The sequence below is a fragment of the Podarcis gaigeae genome, assembly GCF_964106915.1.
Source record: "Podarcis gaigeae genome assembly, chromosome: 7".
NCBI classification, from domain to species: domain Eukaryota; kingdom Metazoa; phylum Chordata; class Lepidosauria; order Squamata; family Lacertidae; genus Podarcis; species Podarcis gaigeae.
This window is the reverse complement of record NC_139683.1, coordinates 68,002,961-68,016,069: the sequence shown is the minus strand read 5'-3', so window position 1 is coordinate 68,016,069 and position 13,109 is coordinate 68,002,961. Positions and strand designations below refer to the sequence as shown.

General features: G+C 41.9%; 1 protein-coding gene and 1 long non-coding RNA gene across 3 annotated transcripts in view; one reads left to right on the top strand and one right to left on the bottom strand.

Moving 5' to 3' along the window:
• CDH20 (cadherin 20) overlaps positions 1–13,109 on the top strand; it is a 160,248-nt gene that overhangs the window by 75,696 nt on the left and 71,443 nt on the right. The window lies entirely within an intron of this gene.
• Positions 2,748–3,224, bottom strand: LOC310848509. Its single transcript, XR_014566471.1, has 2 exons — positions 3,033–3,224; positions 2,748–2,874 (listed from the first exon to the last, which is right to left on the bottom strand). It is a non-coding gene; the product is annotated as an uncharacterized lncRNA (long non-coding RNA).

Genomic DNA, 13,109 nt, shown 5'->3' with positions numbered 1-13,109 from the left:
TTCTTAACCTAAACTGTTCTTAACCTGAAGCACCACTTTAGCTAATGGGGCCTACTGCTGCTGCCGCACCGCAGGAGCACGATTTCTGTTCTCATCCTGAAGCAAAGTTCTTAACCCGAGGTACTATTTCTGGGTTAGCGGAGTCTGTAACCTGAAGCATATGTAACCTGAAACGTATGTAACCCGAGGTACCACTGTAGTCATAAACAATAAATAAAACATGTCCAGATTGAGCACTTTCCACATAAATTTTATCTAAAACTAAGACACAAAAAGGAATAGCAATAACAGCAACAACCCTTCTCTCCCCACAACACTACCCCAGCTAAAGAGTATGTTCAGCAGCCATAGCTTTCGTAGCTGGAGTCAATCAGGACTCTGCCCTCCCAGGCCAGTTGGAAAAAGACCTGCAAGGCAGGGAGCAGGAGTCACAACCATGAAACGAAGTCACCTGTGGGGTGGTCATATCTTTTTATGCAGTAGCTAAATTACTTACATTAGAAACACACACACACACACACACACACACACACACGGAGTTGGCTGTTAGCATACCACCAGTTAGACTTACAGGGGAATCTTTTTCATGTCTACTCAGAAGTAAGTCCCACTGAGTTCAGTGGCAATTTCAGTTTGTACATGACTGCAGAATTAATTTTCAGAAGTGGAGTCAGCTACTCCAACACCTCATCAAGAAAAATAGCAATTGGTCCTGTTTCTTCACTTTCTGGCCATTCTGGGAGGAGTCAGGAGGCTTGACAGAGGTTTGTGCTTTAGTCCAGGTACCAAATGTTGTATTTTGAGCCAACCTGGAATTTTAGTGCACCGAGCATGCCTTGATTGTTTTCATATGCCCTTTACACCCAAAACAGACAGTGGCACTCTGTAATCTTTGGGCACTTTGAGATATCTGGTTCCAGTGCTTTAAAACCAAAAGGGCTTCTAAAACCTCTTTAGGGAAAAAATAAAAATAAAAGTTGTTAGATCTCATGGTAAATGACTAGGACAACAAGGAAAACAACAATTTCATTTCCATTTATGTGTATTAAGGTAGTGTAATAAACAATCTCATCTTCATTCTCTTCTTTTGACAAGGTTTATGTTGTGACAAGTGTGTGCATGATATTAGTCATACGTAGGGAATGGGGAAGAAATTCAGTTCAGTGTGCATTTAAAGCCTGAGCTGTCAATTTCACACTTTCAGAAACTATGTGTGAACTGAAACACAGCTAACCTTTGAAAATCACACTTATCTGAATTTTTGGTGCAGTTCTCCATCCAAACAATGTTTACAAAAATGCATATATTAGGGGAAAGTATACATAAAAATGAAGATATTAGTGAAATGTGTGGGGGGGGGACACACCCTGTCACGATTCAGAATGAAATGTTTTGAATTACTTTCTTTTGACCCCAAATGCTCAGAAAAATCTGTCAAAATCTTCAGTCACTTGAAAACTAGAATGTTTTTTTAAAAAAAAAATTAACATCAGGGAGTACCTTTCATGTGGTTAACAAGTATACAGTCGTACCTTGGATCTCAAACGCCTTGGCTCCTGAACCAATCGGCTCCCAAATGATCAAAACCTGTAAGCGAATGTTCCAGTTTCTAAACGATTTTTGGAAGCCAGATGTCTGATGCAGCTTCAGTGGCTTCCGATTGGCTGCAGGAGCTTCCTGCAGCCGATCTGAAACCGCGCTTTGGTTTCCGAATGTTTTGAAAGTCAAACGGACTTCCGGAATGGATTCTGTTTGACTTCCAAGGTACGACTGTATTTTGCAAATAAACTGAATAAGCTGAACTATATCATTGACTGAAGCCTGAGAGCTTTCTGCAGTATAAATAGCCTGTGGGAAACTTTCAGTCATTCCTAGATAGTCCCTGCAGGTGCACGCTCTCAAGTAGAAAACGCCAGAAGCTATTAGAAGCATCTAGAACTGAGCTACCTGTGAAACGATTGGTCAGTTCATGGAAGACATGTCTATCGCTCAGTTGGGTTGCCAGTTGCGAAACTAGAATGTCCACAACATCATCCAAGTGACATCAGTGAGCATTTCAATTTCAAACATTCTGATTATTTCTACTTTTAGCTAAGTATTTTTTTATTTATTTACTTGATTTAGGGGGGACTGCTGACCACCTGGTGCGCGCGCACACACACACACACACACACACACCAACTACGCCCATGACCTCCAGTGGCAAATGAATGGATGAATCAAATGACCTTGCTCGTGAAACAACAGGCAAGGACAGAAGTGTAGAGACATTACTATCTCATTTCTTCAAACAGGATGCCATTGCCCTCCCCTGAAGTCTTATTGAATCAGAGATACGCCTCCTTCTTATCCAATTAGCCAGATTCTCACTGGCCTCACAGCATTTCACCATCAGCGCAGATGAGAATTCCTCACCTGAAAATTCAGAGCCAGCCCTATCCATCTCCAGAGCACTGGGCTGCTCAAAAATGAAATGAATTTGAGGCTCATTCTTCCAGGCCAGGGGATGGACTTTACACTTTTGGCAGCAATGCCTGACATTGGTTGCCTCCTCCTTCATCTCTGCAAAGCTCATTTTTGCTTAAGAAACACATCCTCCATGCTTTAAATGACTCATCATTGGCATGCCTCTTTGTTAAGAGTTCCCAAAGCTTTTGCAACCCAACAGAGTGAAAAGTTGAGAAACTGTGACTGTAATGTCTCCATGCTCTGTATCACTGCACTGTACTCAAGGCAGCTGACACCTCCAGGCTTGACATGAATTTATTGTCATGAGCAACTTGCAGAGAGTGCAACAAAGGAGCTGGAGGAACTGATAACATCTTGTCAAAACATCCTCCAGAACTTGGATATGTCCTCATTCTGAATGTGCCCCTGAAATGAAAGGCAAGCCATATCACCTGAAGCATTTAAACTGGCCTGACAACAATGTTTTGAAAATAATCCAGCCTTGGGAGGGATGGTCTCCTGTGATTCTGAACCTTCCCGGATAATGATAGAAAATTCAGAAACCACTAAGAAATTCTACTTACTTTTTAAAAGGTACAATGATTTTCTGTACACTTTCCTTCCCTCTCTTATTAATCAGTACAGCTCTCTAACACTGTAAGTCTCTAGCTAATAAAATGACACTCTAACTAATGATATAACTCTGTTATGCAGTAACTCTCTAATGCAATAACTCCCTGACTCTCTGTCTCCCTCCCTCTGTTTTCTCTGTCTTCGAACTCCCCTCAAAGATATGCTTTCACCAAAGACCTGTGGCAAGTCACCCAGCTGGATGACGTGTGACAATGAAAGCTATGTTACTGTTACTTTGCAACCTTGCTCAGCAGTGGTCTTAATAGTAGTTTTGCATAGCTTTCAGTGGATCTTTATTTTTATTTACCTAAAAGAACTCTAGACCACCCTTCTTCTTGTGATGCCCAGTGCAGTGTCCAATCATAAAAATATGATATAAGAAATCAGCATAATATCCTTCAAACAAAAATAATACAAAACTGTTGAAGTAGGACCGAGGACAGCCACACAATCCCTGGGGAAATGAAAATTGTGTAACCTGGTGACAGAAAGATTGTAGTGTAGTTGTTAAGTATTCCATATGGTTTCTGCCTGCTGATGGAGATATTAAAACAATGAACACATTTTGTGCACATTCCAGGTTGATTCTTTTTGGCACCCAGAATACTTTGCATTTGATGGGTCCGAGACTGTTGCAAATAGTGGTTTGAAGACAGTTTACAGCAGGCAGCTCCTCCAGCTGCTTTGGGACTACAATTCCCATCATCCCTGACCACTGGTCCTGTTAGCTAGGGATGATGGGAAACAGCTGGAGGGCCAAGTTTGGCCATGCCTAGTTTACAGTAAGGAATTGGTTGGAACTTTTCAATCAAAATCAAAGCAGTTTATCTACGTCTGCCCAGGAAAGGTACATGTCTCAGTGATGAAGCCACATACATTGCATGCAAAAGGTCTCAGCATCTCCAGGTAAGCCTCCACCTGAAACCCCAGAGTCCTGCTTCCCACCAGTGTAGGCAATGCTGCATCTAGCTCAGCAAACATCTGGATCAGCATAAAGCAGCTTTGTATATTCCTGTCTGCTGTCTTCAAAGTTTGATTTTAGTTGCCCCAACAAGACACCAGTGTTCCCAGTGTCTCTGTTCTTTTCAGTGCAAATTTTTTTCTTCACAGTTTGCTTTCAAACTTCCTTTTTCTTCTTTATACATCTGTGTATTTAACTTCTGCATCTTCCATTCTTGTACTCCAAGTAGTGTGTGTGTGTGTGTGTGTGTGTGTGTACACTTGTTGGTCAATAAACAAGCACAAAGTGCATATCATATCAGATTTGATCAGCAGAAATCCCCTTTAACATGTGTGCAACGAAATTCTCTGTCTGCTCGTATTATTAATCATGAATCTCCTTTTACACATATGTTTGAAGGTGATAGCTAGTCATATCATAAAACCAGCTAAAAGATTTTTTTTAAAAAAAGTACAAAACAACTGGAAATGGGTTTAAAATAATAAAAAATTAACACCTAAGGCAAGATACCTTTTCATCCAACAGGGGGGAATTAATGGAATGCCAGAGATTTTACATGCATATACCTCAGTTATCTGACGTATGTCAGTTTTGTGTGTATTATATAGTTGAGCGCCAACAATCCACTACAAAGTGGCACATAGCCCTTGGACACTTTGCCAAGCACATGAACTTTCTCAGTATGTGCATGATCTGGGAGCTCGTGACCTCCGATTGGAGCCCTGAGAAAAAAAACTTTTGATTTGATTCATTATCCTCACTGAGGCCTTGTTCTCACAAATAGCATATGAGGTCATAAATCTGTGTCTGAACTGTACCAGTTCAGACTGCCAGTGTGGGTTCATATGAATGAGCACTGTCTCTGAATTAAAAAACAAAAGTAAATCATGGACAGCGAAAACTGGATATCGGGAAGAAGGATTCTAGCCTAGCCATCTTCCTGACGTGCTAGCTTTATTGTGTATTGCAATTCTTTCCTTTTTCATAATGATAACATTCCATCATGTGGATTTGAAGTGGTCAAGGCCAAGACATGCATTTAGCAACTGAGGTGCTGTTAGTGGCTGGAATAGCATTCCAAGAGAAAAGGAATAGCCAAATTTCATAATAAAGTTTGGTCATTTATTTTCATTAGTCTATTAGAACAATTTTGATTATCCTCTTTTTTTGGTAGAATACAGTAAAAGCTGGTTAAAAGCCATTAATTACCAACACCCTAGCCATGATTTTGTTTTCCTGAGAAAGTTCCAATCCTCCTTGGAAGTAATGAAGCAATAGATGATGATCATACTGGACAATTCTTTTCTCAGTTATAATGCAATGTCCCTTAAAAAATTACTTTCCAAAGTTTCCCTCTTCCCCCTACATAGGAAAAAGACCACACATTTGGTAAGTTAAAAAATGGTTTCCTTACAAACTCCTCAAAGGTCAGGTTCATGTGCTTCAGAAAAGTTGCACAGGCAGTAAAACTTAACTTAGTTACAAAGTGGTGACAGTTTCAATATTATACTTAAAGGAACACAATATTGGCTTGTGAGAGCCATGCAGTTGAGCTGAAGCAACCAGCTCAAACCTTTTCACATGCTGAGCTTCTCAGATAGACTGAGAAGAACAAAGGCTTGATTACTTAGTTCCTCCCAAGTGAACTAAGTGGACACAGCTAAGCCTGGCTAAACAGCTTACTCTGTGGTATTAACCTCTTCATGCATTAATTAGACTTAGGCATGTTGGTTATATGAGGCTGGTTATCCCACAAGTCTCAGTTAGTTTCATGAGACTTATTCCCAGGTAATGCTGTGTAGGTTTACAACCTTAGTCCTAGGTAAGTGGCCATAGGATTTCACCCTTACTAGAGGGGAAATCCTTCGTTTAAAGTACTTTAGGCTGCAGCCCTATACACAATTAACTGAGAGTAAGACTCACTGAATTCATTGGGACATGTCTGACTAAATATCCATAGGACTTCTCTGTTATTAGCTTAAACCAATGGCCATTTTTAACTACCTTTTTTTTTTAACTTCCCTGCCTGGAAAAAGAATTCTCCTAATAGATTATACAATACATATATTGTATATTTTGTAACCATAAATTAAGGCAACACTGTAGATTTATAGCCAGATAAAAAGCACATAATTTTATAATAGTGCTTAATATCCAAGTGTCATATTAAAGCACCTTAAGAGTGTGCTAAATTTTATGTGTGTTGACATAAAAGAGAACGTGGCTAGGATCAAATTTTAATAGTTTAATTAATGTGATCTATTTCTCTCTTCAGATTATTTTCCTCATAGCTGTTTGAGTTTCATTTCATTATTTCCCATCCGGTATGCAAATAGATTTGATAGAAATGTCAAACTAAGTGTCCTTGTGGAATTGCAAATGATAGTGAAAAGGAAGACTGAAGGAGGGGCTTCTTCCCAAACCAACCTTATTGTATGGCTTGGTGAAGAAAGAACAAAGCCAATTTATGTGATCTACCAAACAGGCCATATTTCCTGGTGAAATTTGTCGAGTGCTGTTACCAAGTACAGTCATACCTCATGTTACGTTTGCTTCATGATACGCTTTTTCAGGTTGCGTCCCACAGTGACCCGGAAGTACTGGAAAGGGTTACTTCCAGGTTTCACCGCTCATGCATGCGCAGAAGCACTAAATCACACTTCGTGCATGCGCACAAGCACCAGATCATGCCGCGCACTTGCACAGATATGGCACTTCAGGTTGCCGGCTTAGTTTAAGCAAAAAGTTAAGCAAAAGTTGTCACTGGGTTTTAAAAGTTGTTCTCGTTGTTTATAAGGGAATTGTCTCTCAGCTGATATGCACCAATCAAGTTGGTCTCTCAAGCCCTCAGGAAGCTCCCTGATTACATGACTAGTTTTTCTGTCAAAGCACACATTGATCTGTGGAAAGAGCAGATGGCTTGGGTGATTGACCCAACCACTTTAAAGTGCCCTCTTCCTGCTTAATATAGCCCATTTTGCCTCCTGGTATATTGGGCAGCTTGAGACAACGAAGTATGTAGCGGTAGTTGACACCCATCTGTCATGAGAGACAATAGAGTCCTCCTCCAGGGGTGAAATCAAGCTGCTGGAGAATCACAGCACCTGCTGTGGCCGCAGAGACTGGAAACTTATAGGTGCTGCCTCCCATGTTGTTTTTGCTAGGTTTTTTCATCAGACTGCATGTTAAAGCAAAGCAAGAGGAGGGGTGTGAGAAAAAGATAGCTTGTTAATGAAGCCACAAGGTATGCATTGGTCAAAATGCATTTTTGTTGTATGTTGATAGAAAGGGGCATTGCTACAGGGATTGGCATGCTTGCGCTTCAGTATTTACTGCTACATCCCTGGGATGCAGCCTACCACTTGTCCACATGACTCTTTCCTCCTTAATTGATCTCATGTAATTGAGGAGAGATAGCCAGCTGTGTTTAAGAGGTAATTATTGCCTCATTATGAGCAGGAGTGATCATTTATTTATTTATTTTGGTTCCATTTATGAAGTGCTCCCCATAGAACATATTGAAGTTTTTTCGCAGTGAAAACACCATCATTTATAAGGAGGGTCATGTCCGTACTCCTTATAGAGCCTGATTTGGACCTAGATGATTATAAAAGCTAACAACCTATCTCAAATTGGACAGCGTATTTGAATGGTTGCTACACAACTCCATAACTTCTGCATGAAACTGATTATCTGGACCCATTTCAATCTGGTTTTATTGTCTGCTTGTATTGTCTCAGTGAATCGCCTGAGAAGGGAGAACATCAGGAAGTGATGTTGGTGGTCTTGGCTCTGTCAGTAGTTTTAAATTCTGTTTGGCCATGGTACCCTTCTGGATCACCTGTCCAGGAAGGGGGTAGAGGGTACAGTTTTATGGTAGTGTCATCCCTACCTGATTGATAGGTGGTAGAAAAGACGCCTGCTTCTTGGAAGAAAAGCAATGACAAACCTAGACAGCATCTTAAAAAGCAGAGACATCACCTTGCCAACAAAGCTCCGTATAGTTAAAGCTATAGTTTTCCCAGTAGTGATGTCTGGAAGTGAGACCTGGACCAGAAAGAAGGCTGATCGCCAAAGAATTGATGCTTTTGAATTATGGTGCTGGAGGAGACTCTTGAGAGTCCCATGGACTGCAAGAAGATCAAACCTATCCATTCTGAAGGAAATCAGCCCTGAGTGCTCACTGGAAGGACAGATCGCTCCAGTACTTTGGCCACCTCATGAAAAGAGAAGACTCCCTGGAAAAGACCCTGATGTTGGGAAAGATGGAGGGCACAAGGAGAAGGGGACAGCAGAGGACAAGATGGTTGGACAGTGTTCTTGAAGCTACCAGCATGAGTTTGACCAAACTGTGGGAGGCAGTGGAAGACAGGAGTGCCTGGCGTGCTCTGGTCCATGGGGTCATGAAGAGTCGGACACGACTAAATGGCTAAACAACAAGAAGGTGGGCTGGCAGATGTTAGTTTGGATTTTGCTACTGTGTTCAGCAGGTTCCGTGCTGTTGCCTCTGCTATTATCTGTATGAAATGGGAGATGAGAGAAGGTGCCCAGAGTTCTGGACTGAGGTGTCTATGTTGATAACAAGCAGCTGTATTTCTCCTTTACTTCAGAATCAGGTGGGATCCTATTGCGTTGAACATGTACCTGGACTGGAAGAGGGCTAATAATACAAAAAAAAACTTTCCATGCAAAACAGAGATCTGCTATTTAACAGTTCAGTAGTTTCAGGAGGTGGTATTACTAATTCTACACAGGGTTGCACTTCTCCTTAAGGAATAAGCTTCTTATTTAAGAGTGCTACTAGATCTGGCCCTTAATTTGGATGCCCAGGTGGTATCTGTGGCATGGATGGCCATCCATTGGCTTAGGCTGGTTTTCCAGTTACAGTCTCACCTAGATAGATCTAACCAAACAGCACCCATCTTTAAAAATGTGATCTTGCCTCTACTGCACTTCCAGACTCAATTCAATGTGCTAGTTTAACCTTTAAACCCCTAATTTACTTGAGGCAAGGATACTTAATAGACCATCTTCTCCCATATGAACCTGCCTAAAACTTAAGACCTGCATCAGAGTTCTGCCTTCAGTTACTCCTATAAACTGAGGTTAAGTGAGTAGCAACTGTATGTATAGCTTTTTGGGGGTGAGACTTCATTTGAGGATTGGGCTTCCATGAGAAGTAAAAGGAATTCCAACTCTTCTGTCTTTTAGAAAATACATCTACTGTAGTGCCCTTTCTGTTCACCAAGACCTTTAGTGTTTTGTGTTTGTGTGTGTGTGTTTGCTTGCTTGCCTGCCTTTTTATAATTTCTATTATTGTGCTTATTTTGATTCCATTTGAACTTTACTTCTTTTCCGTTTGGGTTTTTGTGTACTTATTGCCCTTTTTGCTGCCATTTTATAGACTTGTTCATAAGCCACTTTGGATGTTGTTTCAACAGAAAAGCAGGCTATAAATATTTGCAGTAGTTCACAATGAGTACTGTTGTGCTGTAATAATATTTACTTAACAATGCATATGATTATGTTGTAATAATATAATTATATACAAGTTTTCCGAATCTCTCTCTCTCTCTCTCTCTCTCTCACACACACACACACACACACACACACCTGGTATAAAGCAGTTTCTTATTTCCTAACCTAGAAAGCTGAAATGTTTTTGGAGTTCCTCCTAGAGGAGCTACTCCAACCCCTTGTATCATTTCGGCTGCCACTTTTCTATATAATTTCCCAGCATTATGATAAACAAGAAAAGTATGAAATATCCCAAATGTGGCCACACCAACATCAGTATAAAGATGATATGATACCTACCGTACATACTACAAAAGGAAATATGTACTTCTTCCTAAAGGGGCATATATTTGCCATGTCCTGAACTACTTATTTTGCAAATTGTAAGCAACTCTTTAAAGGGACATGGGTTGCGCTGTGGGTTAAATCACAGAGCCTAGGACTTGCCAATCAGAAGGTCGGTGGTTCGAATCCCCGCGACGGGGTGAGCTACCATTGCTCGGTCCCTGCTCCTGCCAACCTAGCAGTTCTAAAGCACATCAAAGTGCAAGTAGATAAATAGGTACCGCTCTGGCGGGAAGGTAAACAACATTTCCGTGCGCTGCTTTGGTTTGCCAGAAGCGGCTTAGTCATGCTGGCCACATGACCCGGAAGCTGTATGCCGGCTCCCTCGGCCAGTAAAGCGAGATGAGCACCGCAACCCCAGAGTCGGTCGCAACTGGACCTAATGGTCAGGGGTCCCTTTACCTTTACCTTTAAGCAACTCTTTATCACTTCCCAAAGTAACCTTACCTATCTCAGAACTGTCTTCTAGCATCTAAGGAAAATTAGGCAAAGGTATGGCCTACTACGAGAGGGTGGTAATGTAGAACTGAATGTCATTGAAGGAGCAAAAATATGCAGTCATGCCATTGTTTGTACTGCCAATAGAGTGCTTAAACTCAGATCAGGAAGTGCCATAATCAAGGAAAGAAGTAAATGCTTCTTGGCTGGGATGGAATGGTAGAAAAACAGACACCAGGGGAGAACTCATTGAAATAACTTCCACATGATGTCACTGGCCCCATCTTCATGTAACAGTGAGCCATATGGCTTATCATGATCAAGCCAAGCGCTTGTTTGTTGTTGTTAGCAGCTGTCTGTCTCGGGAGACAATGGAAGAGTGCGCCTTTGGCAGGGAAGTCAAACTGTTGGAAGGTTGCAGTGCCTGCTGTGGCTTTGGAGTCCATTATGGGAGGTACATATTTTAATTGCAGGTGGGACAGATGACGGCGTCTGGTTTTGCAGCTACAGGTGCACCATGGCTTTTCTTCTCTCTGCACTAATTCCTCCGCTGGTCACTGCTCTGGATACCAGACCTGATTGTCTGCCTCCGGGCCCTGCTATCATCTGCAAGGGAATCCCACAAAACAGGGTTCATGTTGCCAGCCTTCATGTCAAGTTTGCAGGAATCTTGGTCTGCCAACAGGCCTCGTAGCAGGTTGGCACTTTATTGACTGCCTGGTTTAAGGAAGGCAGTAACTGAGCAGTGACACACAATGATCTCTCCCACCGACAAAGGCAGCCTAACCTTCTGCCAATCAGGTTGAACTTATAACTCATAACTGATGCCTCCCTCTTGTTTTTGCTGCACCGAAGTGACTTCTCTGGGACACAAGCCTTGGCAGTGTATATGGAAGTTCTGGGCTGCCCAGACAACAAGAGACCCCTCTCTCAGTCTCACTGATTTGTTCTAAAGGAAAGGAAAGCAATACATTTGGCAACCACAGGAGTTGCTGGAAGGAGGCATGCAAAGTGCCCTTTTCTTCTCCCAAATTTGTCCTGTAAGGCAGTGGATATGGATTATTCCTCAGGGTTTACCCCTGAAGTCTTTCTCATGAATGGGTATAGCTGCAAGGCAGCGGAGGTTTAAGCTCAGAGTTTTCTTTCTCCTAGATGGGCTTTCTTCCCAGGTCAGTGAGCCCCATCTGCCCTTCATTTCCCTCAACAGCACATGCAGTAACTGCCTTCCTGACCTTTGGACCCACCGTTGATCTCGTCTGCTCAATCTGCCAGAGCCTGTCTTCACATTGCAGTGGATAGTCAAGCTCCCAATTCACTGAGGGTTTACGACCTATCCCAACCTGGTTCAGCTGGCCATTCCCAGGGTGTGGCTACTGCCACAAGCTACCAGCTTCTATCTAGGAGCCACAAATGGGAGCTGAGTGCAGGGTGAGGACCAAAGGTGGAAAACCTACTCCAGAAGGAGCACGACATGTCCCCCACCTCCCCTGGCACCACATGCACTCCAGCATGTCTGCAATATCTAGGCATTAATTTATGGGGAGAGTGAGCATCTCTTTTGTTCTGGAGAAGTTTTAATTTCTTTTTGTATGTGTGTTGTTTGACAAAATTACTCCTCCCCTAACACCCCATAAACCCCAGCGTGCTTGCTTATGCTGCTTAAATTGTGTTCGCGGTGTTCCAGCACTCATTGTTTGTTTCACTTGAAGCAGTTCACAAGAGGAAGCTAAGAACAAAACCTTGGCTTTTTCTGTCATGGTTTATCTGTAAAGGAAACAACCCATGAGCACTAGTTCACACGTACTGCTAGGCAAGCATGGGTGGCTGTATCCTTCCCACTTGCCCAAAGTAGAAGTGGTGCAGAAGTTATTTAAATAAGGTGTTCCCCGTTCATGGTAAGCTGTAATTCTTTTGTAACTATGGTTTACAGTAGCATGTAAATGAGGTAATTGGTTCTCTTTGGGGAGGAACAGTTTATGTATTTGTGTATTAACATGCATGTAAACAGAAAACAAGAATAAAGAACTCATCAATAACAGAGCTACAGAAATACCCAATGCCTTTTGCTCCTGGGAATATAGTACTGTTGCTTTTGCCTGCTACACCCAAATGGCTAACATTTTTCATGACTAGGGCCCCAGTTCTAAAATTAGCATAATTACAGTATCAAAATCTGTCCCTTTGTGGCCTTCACACTGTTATTTTCCCATAGTAAAATATGCCAAGGCCTCAAGTACACTGTTTGCAGTCACATGTTACATGAAATAATAGTAAACCCTTTGTGGGTGCCTTAGACAGTTTTGAATGGGTGGATTCTTAGTTAACCTACAAGGACACTTTGATATTCTTCATTAGATTGCAGAGACTGTAGATTTGATTTGCTCATGATGCAATACCATTTCACCCGTGGAAAAAAACCAGCATGTCCACAACATGACTCTGCCTTAGCTGTATCCAATCTATTTCTACGCTATATTGTTGCCAGTTAAAATTGGGCTTGTTCTTCAGTTTCCCCCATTTTCCAACTGAAAGGGGAAGGGAACAGATAAGCTTCATTTTAATTTGTTCTGGCAATTATTGGAAAGTTCCCACTGTGAGGGAAGCCATTGCCTATTGGTGTGGAAGGACGCTCACCCATACAGGACCCAAACAAAAGGAGAAGCTGCTTTTCTACAAGTGTATTCAGGCATGTATCGACATATTGGCTAAAGAACCAGCCCATTCGAATCCTAATGGGAAAAAGAGAGAGAGAGAGAGAGGGAGAGAG